At 52.7% G+C, this 11280-nt stretch overlaps 1 long non-coding RNA gene across 1 annotated transcript; it reads right to left on the reverse strand.

Moving 5' to 3' along the window:
* Positions 1-1996: 1996 nt before the first annotated feature.
* Positions 1997-9506, reverse strand: LOC112670343 (uncharacterized). Its single transcript, XR_003142893.3, has 3 exons — positions 9456-9506; positions 3657-4073; positions 1997-2804 (listed from the first exon to the last, which is right to left on the reverse strand). It is a non-coding gene; the product is annotated as an uncharacterized LOC112670343 (long non-coding RNA).
* Between the last annotated feature and the right edge of the window lie 1774 nt (positions 9507-11280).

Consider the following 11280-nt stretch of genomic DNA (forward strand, 5'->3'; position numbering starts at 1 on the left):
GTGTGTTCCTTATCTGAATTTAAAAAGAGAGGTAGTGCTTTTTTTTTTTCCCCTTCTTTCCCCCTTTTTCCCATTTTTAAGTAGAAGAACTTGGTTAACATTTGGATTGTCCAATTGTTTTGCTGCACATGCAATTTTTGGAAAATAAAAAGATTTAAATCTTTGTGTGTGTGTGTTTAAATCCTTTTACATCTTTATGTATTGTAAATTTAAAAGTCAATTAGGAAACTAGTTATACACTCCTGCCATCTCTTATAGAAAAATGACCTCAGAAACATCTGTTTCCCCTAAAATATCAAAATTTCATATTATCTTATACAATTTCAGCCTGCCATTTGTAATTTAATGTTACAATTAAATGGGAGGAAAATAGAAGTTATTTTGTATAAATTAAGTGGGAGGGAAATATAACTAATTTGTAGATTTAGAGATGTTGCCAGAGCTTCTAAAATCTTGTTCTTTGTATCAATCTCTAGCTGGTTTATCTGAATAGGATCTGATCCTACATAACATGTGAACTACATGTAATATTCTGACACAATGGAAGATTTCTAGATGAATCAAAGCATCCTGATTGTGAGTTTCCTATCTCTTAACTGTTTTGAACCAATACTTTAGTGTATACTCCAACGTTGATTTTAAGAGTGATCTCCTTAAAGGAAAAAAGTGCAAAAATAATTAAGGGGAAAAAAAACTCACAGAAAAATTTTTTTATAAGTAGTGTTAGGACCATTGATCCCTGTTACCTGCTATAATGTGAATGGAATCATTATGGCTGTTCCATTGACACACTTTCTTCATTCAGGATTCCGGCCAAAGGAATAGCATGTCAATGTGTAAAATTCTAGCCAAAGATAAGCCATTACAATGGAAATCGCGATGTGCAAAGTCTCATTGAAGCCAATGAAATTGAGTGTAATATCCATACCACATTCTCATCTGCTTGCCCCAGGATTTAGTATGCGGCTCTGCATTGAAATGAGATTATGCATATAAAATGCCAATATAGAATACAATGCCCAATAAAACATTAGAAAAGCAACTTACAGCCCATATACATGGGCTTTACTTAAATTTGAACTTCATGTGCAAAATGAAGCACAGTACCATCGAAACACTAAATCTATGAAATGTCCTCACTCTGGTTTTTCATGCTTTTTTCTGCATGATTCCCCCACACCCCCTCTTATCCAAACACAATTCTTTTAAGGGCACTCTTCAAATCATCTAACAATTCCCAAAGGGTATGCCAGGAGTCTCTTAAAGTGTCTTTCTAAATTAAAAAGCCCCAAACAATTTAAGTGCATTTTTGAACCCAAAATATCAGCAAGTATTTGGACTTGCAAACCTAAGGGTGTGTAAAAAAGAAGAAAGGGACCAAAGGGAAAAAAAAAAAACAAAAACAAAAAAACAAAAACAAAAAAAAACGCCCCCACAGTGGATTACAAGGTTATGGGACAGGTCACTAGGAAAGGGAAATAAAACTGAATGTTAGGTTGGGCTTGTAAATTATGTACCTTTCAGGGAAAGCGGTTTTAAGGTCTCTTCACTCAAGGGCTCCCCCCCCCCCCATCCATTTTGCTATTAATTCTTAACTCTTAGTAGGCAGCTCTTTAATGAGGTTGTTTGTGGCAGGTTAATTTTCTCCAATCTACTGAGCTCCTCATTTTCCCTTTTAAGTGCAGTGCTGCCTAGAGCTTTCAGTACTTTCCATACCAGAAAACAAAATACACGTGAAGTTGCCGGGCTGGGCTGAGAATTAAAGGCGTTATGTGGATGGAAAAATAGAAGGCCTGGATAGATGGGAGTGGGAGGGTAGCAACCCGAGGTGAGGGCACCAGGGAGAGAAAATTCGGTCTTAGGGAAGCAATGACCCTGGGAGTGTTATATATTAAATATTGCAGCGATCGATTTCAATACCCCAAGTGGACACGGGAATAAAAATTCACCAACAAGCCGAAGTGATTAGGAATGCTTTGTTGGGAAGGGGGTGGGGGGGTGGGAAGCGATTTTCTTCAGATCCTTTTTGTTCAGGTTAGAAGAGGCCTAGACAATCCAAGTCTAAGTCCGGACTCTCAGTTTGGGATAGAACTCTAAAGGCTGGTCATATCTCAGTGGTGCTTCTGCAGAGTGAAAAGATGGGCCTTTGTACTAAGGAGGATTAAATATCAACCACGATTATGGCGGGTCACTCTAGGAGCTTTCCTCCCAAGTCAGAGAAGAGTACATCTTGGAAGGGCTGCTCCTTTGCTCTGTATTAGTCTTTGTTTCAGCTCTGGGACAAAGCAGTCGCTTTTGCACAGTTCTTGTTTCATTAAGATCCAAGAGAAAATGCACAATATGGTTTACAGAAGGTAGATTCAGAAGAGCAGGACATAAAGCAGCCTTTGGTGCTACGTAGGGGAGAAATATTTCTGAAACATCATTCCTTCCTCGGCCCAAAGTATGAAACTGTCATATATGCACCATACATGCACCAATACCACACATTATTTCATGAGCGATTTCAGAATTGGGTGGGTGGTGGTGGTGGTGGTGGATTTTCTGTTCTTTTTCCCTACCAAATCTAGCTGTGTAGAACGTTGGTGCTATGAACTGTGTTTCTCTCAGTCCAGGAATCTGCTTAGGGATTTGGGGTAGTCACTGCAAAGGCTGCTTGGAGCAGGGGGATTGTTTGCAGTCACAGCCTAATGGGCCAGGCCTGGGCTCTTCACACTGGGGATACCGAGTCTGCTGTGAGAGACACACTGCTGGATGCCTGCATGCGGCTGCCTGCTGCCTCTTTCCGTGTGGTCGCCACAAATCTGGGAAAGAAATGCAGCATCATACAAAGGATTTCTTTAATGAGGATGAGTTCCTCAGCGTGACTGGGGGTTGTGGCTGCTGCTCAGGCCTCTCTTTTCCTACCCATTATATCCTTCCTTATACACTAGCCTGGGGTTGGAAAGGGCAGGCATCGCTCCCCTGCCCCCCACCTTCTCTGATAACCCATAGACTGATTTCTCTTTTACCCTGGTGACTGAGTGAGGATGGACTGGAAGGTCTGAGTAGGAGTCTCAAAGTCAGGCAAAAGTAAACATATGTGTCTATATCTCTAGTGCCCCCCTCCGTTCTCGTTCTCTGCCATAAGTCTTCCAGTCCTCTCCCATCCCAGTTATCACTTATCATGATTAGCTGCCACTTGGAGCATGGTCTCAGGGACTAGCTTTATTTCTGTATGAAGATCTTTCCAGGGAACGTTCAAGGCATGAGAAGGAACCCCAAGCCTCCCCGTTTCCTTTGAATATAAGTTGGGGGATCCCTGGGTGGCTCAGCGGTTTGGCGCCTGCCTTTGGCCCAGGGCATGATCCTGGAGTCCTGGGATCAAGTCCCGCATCGGGTTCCCGGCGCGGAGCCTGCTTCTCCTTCTGCCTGTGTCTCTGCCTCTCTCTCTCTCTGTGTCTATCATAAATAAATAAGTAAAATCTTTAAAAAAAAAAAAAAAAAAAAAAAAAAAAAATGAATATAAGTTGGGCTGGCCAGAGCAGGTTAAGGCTGAGGCTACTTGTGTACCAGGCTGTTCCTGCAGCCTGGAGCTCCCAGGCTCTCTGTGGTGTGACTTTGGGCTACAGGGAGGCCATTCTGCCCTCTATAGCTATTTATCTTCCTAAACCTACCTGGCTCCTTCTTCAGGTTGGGGAGATAGAGACCGGTCCAGGATCAAAATATCACTTGAAAAAGTTACTTGGAGAAGTTAGAGTTATGGAAACCAGTTCTCTCTTTTCTTAAGTGTGGGAAAGACTCAGGGATTTAGACGAGAAGGGGATTGCTCAGTTTTTGCTGTGGTCCCCTCTTTGGACTTTTATTCTGTCTTTTGCATCTCCCGGACTTTCATCTTCTTCTTCTTCCTCTTTGGCTTCTCCTTGTCCTTCTCCTCAAGTCATGTCAGAAAGAACCAGCAGGTTGAAAGCATCAATGGACTTATACCAGGAGGGACTGCTGAGGTGGGAATGAAGCCTGGCCTTGTGTGGGCAGGTGGTTCAGAGTTCAGAGATTCTTGTGTGATTGAGGGGTAATCTGGACAGAAGGAAGTTCTGGGGGGAAAAAGATGCAGGTGGAGACTCCGTCTCAGGTCAGGGAGGAGCAGATTCTGCATCCAGAGCCTAAGCTCTGGGATCCTGAAAGGCTGCCTTGCTGTAGGGTACCTGTTGCATGAAGCTGCTCAGGGAGCTTTGGGGCCCCTGCCCTATTGTAAGTCTTGGAGGTTAGGCCTGGCTTCCCCTGGGGCTGCTGGATTCACCTGTCACTACGCTCACTGCCCAGGGACCCTGACAAACCTCCACAATGTGGGCCTGGGAAAAGGCCACTCAAGGTTCACTGATCTGTGTGTAGAACTTTGCAAAACTGCAAATAAGCGAGAAAATTTGTCTATTCTTGTGAAGGGAAATACAAGTTTGCACTTAACATGGAAGCCTGAGAAAAAAAAGGGGGGGGGGCGGGGGGGCTTCTTCTGGCCAACAGCCCCACTGTAATCTCCAGAACAATTTCATTTCCTCTGCAGCACCCTGGCTACCCTAGCTGAGGCCTTGGAAAGGTCAGGGAAGAGACGGAGCTTAGGAGGAGGGGTGGGGTGGGGAGAGTGGGGGAGCAAAGCGGGGACTAGGCCCTTGGCCAGGTCTCAGGTGAGGGCCAGGCGGGTAGTGAGGAGGGGACAGGATGGAAGGCCACAGAGGAGGGACGCAGCCATGTCTTTGGGGGAGGTTGTGGTGTTTTGGAGAGGGGCTTTCCTGAGGAATCCGCAGGGCCCGCCTCCGGGACAGCTTGCTGGCGCCCCCGCTCCCCCCGCCCCTTCTGGCAGGGCAGGTTGCAGGGAGCTCGACTGCGCCAGCCCCGGCGTACAGGCCTTTCCCGCTTGCTGAGAAAGGGAAAAGCGCACGCTCGGGGCTCGCGGGCCGGGAGCCTGTCGGTGCGGAGGGAGAGGCGCTCCTCCACGCTAGCCACAGCGCGGCCGCCTCCCGGCTCCCTGCACCTGGCCCGGCCGCGCGGGAGGCAGACCGTGTCCCGGGAAGCGGCTCCCGCGAAGGGCGGCCGGGCTCCCCCCGCCGTCGCGCGGCTGCTGGGAACCCGCGGGCTGCAGAGTGAAGCAGGCCCCGGGGAGCTCGTTCTCTCCCCTCCAAAGGGGAGGCTGGAACTTTTGAACCCTTTACTTTTAAAGTGATTGATCGCGTCCCACCAGAGAGCGGCCCCACCCCCTGTCCCCACCTCCGCCGCCTCCCCTGGCCACCTCGGCCCGAAGTGTGCGCGGAGTCCGCGCGGGGCGCAGGCTGGGTGCCTTCGGAGATGCGCGCGGCGAAGGCGAGCGCCTGAGTGAGATGCACGTCAAGCAGCCAGAGCCACGGCTGCGGCTGCGATTCTGGAGGAATCCCTCGTGAGAACCCACAACGCGAGGCTTGGTTCGTGCCTCCTTCCGCGCAGCCCTCCAAGTGAAAGACGCAAACGACAGCTTTTCCCATGAAACCGTCCCTGCACGCCGGCCTCCCTACGAGGAAGTCCTCGCAGGAGCCGGGCTCCGCGCTGGGAACCTCCAGGGAACTCTGGACGGAGGCTCGAGGCCTCCACGAGTTAAGCTGATTACTAATTTGGGCTGCTCGGAGCGAGTAACACACTTAACGCCTTTGGCTTTGGTGATGGTCCCGGAGCGGAGACCCAAGTCCAGATGCCCCCAGGGCTGCGGATGCGAAAGGCGAGTGGCGCAGACTCCCGGACGTCTCTGGTAGAGCTCCCCGGGCAAAGGTTGGCTCTTCCTCGCCCCCAAATAAATTCTTGGCTAAGTAGTGCAGTCTAAATACATTAGTATTACTAAATGGGGTAAAACAGACGGGGTTGAAAGTGAGGGCATGTCAACTGGACCCAGACCCGGTCATACTTCTCCTCCGGTGACAAGTCAGGGTGCTTCCAACACGAAAATAGAAATGTAACATTCGACTGGACGAATTAATTTTTGACGGATTTACGGTATGATTTTCTTTCAAGCGGTATTCATTGGTTCTTTCGATCCGTAGTGCGGTCCAAAGACAGAAATATAAACAAGCACTCTCTGCTTTGCGGAAACCCCTGAACAGTATCTCCCAAAGAAAGATCAAGACACTTTGTGAATTTTCCCCAGATAATGCCTCATATTCCGAATGACTGATCAGAGAACTCCGGTATTGTTAAATAAAATGAGAGGAAGGCGAGTGACGTGGGCGTCGAACAATGGCATTTCTGAATCAGTTTGCTTGATTGACATTTGGGAGCTTCATGACCCCAGGGAATAGGACTCATTACGGTGAATACACCAAAACATCAACCAAGATTAGAACTCTAGATCCTGTTTTAATCCCATTTCAGTCTAAATTATAGTGGGAAAATATAAAATCCAAGAGGGGAGAATTACTCCATCATATATTGACCGAAAGTCTTAATTGTTCAAAGGGGGGAATAAAAGTGGAAAACCGATATACTTTTCATCACTTTAGAAATAGCACTGACAATTAAGTCAAGTGTAAAGGTTTGGGAGGGTAGATACTAAGAATATTTATGTGGCATAAAATATACTCATTTGAGAGACATACCAAAGAAATACAGGGAGCGTTTCTTGCGTGTATGAGAAAAATATAATCCTCCTCCGCTGGAGTAAAAAGAGGATCATCAGCAAATTGATGCTGAGAAGTAATTAGATATCTTAAAGGTGGAGTCTAAATTTCCATTATTATTTGGAAGACTTCTCTTTTTCTTGGGAGAGGTTTTTTTTTTTTTTTTTAATGACAAAAGTTGTGTAAATTTAACCCAGGAAACTGTTGAGAGCAGATCTTCAATTCAGGTTGAAGAAACAGAATGTGTGTGAGCAAAGCCTATTTTTAACCATAGAAAAGTGTGAGATACTGTGGGCTGTGTTAGATGGGAGTATAATCTATGGCAACTTCGCTATACAAAAAAAAATTTGATTCCTCATTGGAGCTTACCCTCAATTCTCAGAAACTTGAAAGATTGGAAATCTTAATTGAGTAATATATAGTAAATTGAACCAATGGCACCCAGAAGGACGAAACTGTGGTAAAACATATTATAGTTATATTCTATTTTTTTAGTAGGCAAATTACACCAAGGGGGAATATAACAGGAAGATATAAAAATAGAGCATATGTATGTTATGAGAAATGGAATAGAAAGGGTTGCTGCACAATATACTTTCACATCTTTTATTTTGAGGGGTAGATTTTAATGAGAAGCCTCTGTGTTGCATGGGAACTGGGAATCATAGAAATTATTTATGCAGCAAGAAGGAAGGAAAATTAATTATTAGGAGCTCAGTAATCACCAAATAAACTCTGAGCTTTGAGGTTAAAAATAGACGACTATCTTCATGTTCAATTATACAGTATCAATTACTAATACAACTGATGTTTCAGCGTCTCAGTGAGACCAGATACCATCTTCTATGGAGGTATCTTGGTATTAATTAATGACTGCTTTATTCTCATTATTCACAAGGAAAAATAGGGGTCGTGTCACATTAAAATTAAGATTATCTTAGTTTATCTGGGCTCTTAAACAAAGATCATTCAAAGTAATTATATTTTGAATTAACAGAGGTAGGCAATTTATCTCGTTATTTTTTGTTCAAAGACAGAAAATAAAGATCAGAAATAAGCAAAGTTTCATTCTGAGGATAGGAAGAACCAAACAAACATGTCTTGACTTTTGCAATATTTCCCTTGCTAAAGGGGGAATGAGGGAACCGTAAAAGACGTGACTTTGCAAAGTCAAGTCCTTTTTAAAAGACTCGGATCGAAATTCTTGCTATGCAACAAGGATTCAGGTTTGATTAATTTTCTGCAAGCGACGTGACAGCGGTGTTTTAAAAGATTAATTAAAATTGAAGTGTTACGGAGCAGGAATTCAACCTGCAGAGGCGTCCCTGGCGCCTTGGGGGGCTTTGCAAGCGAGTCCCAAGCCCAAACTGCGGGCTTTCCCGAGCCTGGGACGCAACTCCCCGTCTCCTGGAGAGGAACGCGGAATTTGGCAGGGCGCCCGCCTGGCCGCCTGGCATCCCGAGCTGGCCGCCAGCTCTCGGGGGTGGGGACGGGGTGTGTCCCGGGGAACCCGCTGCCGAGAGAACTGCTGGCGCGGCTCGCGAAGCGCCAGTGAGGTCCAGGGTCACGCCAGAGGCCGGAGGGGACTCCAGGAAGCCGGGAGCTGACGGCCCCAGGCCGCGTCCCCTTCTGGGGGGAGGGGCGGGGGGACACCCACTTTGTGCACGGCTCCTCCGGAGCCCCCTCCAGGGTCGCGAGCGCGCGGGGCGCGCGGATGGCACCGAGAGAGGGCGCCTCCCCGAGCCCAGGGCGTGCAGGGCTCCGCGGCCGGGCTGCTGCGGCCCCGGCCGGGGCGCGGGCCTGCCCCAGGCTGCCCTGCCTCGGCTCGGACTCGGGACCCCGGAAGGCCACCCGGCCGCGTCCTCCTACCTCGCCGCTCACTTTCCCGCCCCAGCTTCTGTTCCCCGGCATCCCCGTCCCCTCGCCTCACTTTGCGACGCCTGGGTCCAAGCAAGAACTGCAGCTGAGCGCAGTTGTAACTGTACTCAAGGAGACACAATCGCGGGAGCCCTCCGGGTCGCGCGCGGCGGAAAAGCGACGCGGGTGGCGCCCGAGAGGGTGGCTGGGGGAGGAAGGGGGCGTTCGTTCGCAGCTCGCCTCCCCAGGGCGCAGATGCAGGGCCCCCCTCTCTCCGACCGTGGGGCTCGGGGGCCGAGCGGGAGGCCGCGCACCGCGGGGCCCTCGCCCCAGGGCTCCGGCGGGCGGGGCTGCGCACCCCCGGGCTCGCGGCCCGCGGCCTCCGCGCTGGGGCTGTCCCCTCGCCCTGCGGCGGCGCCGGGAAACCCCTTCCTCCGCGGCGGGTCCCCGGGGTCGGGGCCTAAAGGGCTCCCCGGGGATTCTCCGCGCCGGGGAGGCGACTTGGTTCCTCCTCCCCGTCGCGTCTGCCTCTCCCACCCTCTTCCGAGCGACCTTGGAGGTGGCAGGGGAGCGGGAAGGGAGGCGGGCCCACGGATGGTGGAGGCCCGGGAGCGGGAGCTGGGGGAGCCCGGGTCGGGGAGGAAGCTCTGGGGAGCAGAGGAAGGGGCCGTGGGCGAGGAGGACGCCACTGGCAAGGGGGGGTGGGGTGGGGGGCGAGGCGCGAGTCCCTCTCCTTCCGAGTGGCGCAGGGGGACCTCCTCCCCGGGGAGCCCCCACCCAGCAGCTCTCAACCTTGAGAACAAAGGGTCTGGGAAGCACGGTCGGGGTCGGGGAGCGGAGGTGGAGGGAAGCAGGAAGGCAGGCGGTGGGGGCAGGGGAGGGCGCTTCCCCACGTTTCCTCTCGCGGCCGAATGACGGAAAGCTCCCTCCAGCTAACGCCTCACTGAGGTCGCTTCGAAATCCGGGAGGGCTCGGGTTCCTTACCTAACGGACGCACTCGCTCCCTTCCTCCCCCAGCGTCCCCACCCCCTCCGGGGACCGAGGCCCGCGAGCCGCGAGGCTGGCTGCGCGCCGCGGCGCGGGTGGAACCGCGGGGCAGCAGCGCCTCCTGCAGGTGCCTGGCGCCTCCGCAGTCGCCGCGCCGCGCGGCCTCTTAAGGTGGAAGCCGCCTCATCCCCCACCCGCGCCCTCCGCGCCCTCCGCGCCCTCCGCGCCCCCCGCGCCCCGGCTCCCACCCGCCGCAAGTCACCCTCGCGGAGAGGGCCCGACTGTCCAGAATGGTCGGAGTCTCTTGGTCCCTGCTGCGGTTCCCTTGATCCCTTGGCCCCGCGACCTGCAGCGCTTTCGTGGAAGCCCCGGTATCGATTTGGACAATCACGATTGATACTTCCCTGCAGGTATAAAAGGGTGCGAGAGTCGCACTTCAGGGCGGAAAGATCCGAACAGCATTTCTTTAGCCGGAAAGCAAACTTTTATTTTTCGTTTATTAAAAGCAGAAGCCAAGCGGGAAAGGGTCGCCGAGAGCTGAGCTTCTCGTGGGTCTTTCGGATCCAAGTGCTCAGGGTGAGGCTGGCGGGTCGGAGAACCCCGTTCCGCGCCCACACCCCGCAGACTCGTGGGCAGCTGCGGGCGCAGCGGGCCGGGGAGGAGCGGCGGGACCGCGGGGAGCCCCCCCTTCCGCGTCGCCCGCGTCCCGGTTTCCAGCCCACGCTCGCCTGGATTCTTTGTTTAGCGAACGTGGAGAGGCTAGAACGCCAGTTTCTGTCTCTTTCTTTTTCTTTTCTCTCCTAACTAACTGTGCGTGTGCGTGTGCACGTGAATTCAAGGTTTCCGGAATGTGAGTGTCCTCAGTGAGCTCGAGGTTCTTGGGGGAAAACCTAAGAGCCGCGAGCAGGACACGGACGAGCCGACTCCGGTTCCGCTGCCGTCTGCAGCGAATCCCTTTCCCGTGCTCTTCCCTCCTCCGCGTCCGGGAGAGGGGCCCCCGCAGCCCCAGGACCTGGGGCCGCCGAGCGCGGGCGCCGGGAGCCATCGGGGAGGGGAGGCAGGCCGTGGGCCCGGCCGCCAGGCTCACCTGCGGCTCGGGAACCTCCTTCCCCCTCGCCCAGGGCCGCGCGGCCTCGGCTCCGCCCCGACGGGCTCCGCCCCAGGGAAGCCGGGCCGCGGGGGGCGGGGGGCGCCGCGGGGGCAGCTCCCAGGGGCGGGTGCCGCAGGGTCACGCTCGCCCCGGGGGCTGCAAACCGCAGGCGAAAGTCGAGAGGGGCTGGAGCGTTTCTTCTAATCCGTTTTGCACTGTGAAAACCGCAAAGCTGTCGCCTAGGCGGCCACTTTTTAATTGGGAGGCAAACAGACGAAAAACCCAAACAGACGCGCAGGCTGGCTTCCTTTCCCTCCGTTTTCTCCTCGACCTAAAGCGCGCTGTCGGGCGGACGGGGAACCCGACGGCCGGCGCTCGCGTTGGCTGCTGCGGGCCTGGACCGCGCTGGGCCCACGGCTGCTCCCCGCGTGGATCTCCGGCCGCGCGCCTGGTCCCCGCGGGGGGCGCCGAGGCCGCACGCCCCATGCAAGCCCCTCGCGCGTTCTCGCTCGTGCTGAAGGGCGGATGTGGGAACGCGGGAGAGGCAGGCTCCGAGCCCCGAAAATCGGCCCCGGGTCCAGCTTCCTCCGCAGCGCGGGGCTGCGAGAGCGGGGGTTGGGGCCTCCAGGCGGGGGGACGACTCCAAGCAAACAGAAGGAGCACCTGCAGACGCTCTTGGAGTCCCGCAGCTTCCCCTGGGGGAAGGCATAAGTTGGTAGACACGCTGCGCGG

This window comes from Canis lupus, chromosome 2, assembly GCF_003254725.2.
Source record: "Canis lupus dingo isolate Sandy chromosome 2, ASM325472v2, whole genome shotgun sequence".
Taxonomy (NCBI): Eukaryota; Metazoa; Chordata; class Mammalia; order Carnivora; family Canidae; genus Canis; species Canis lupus.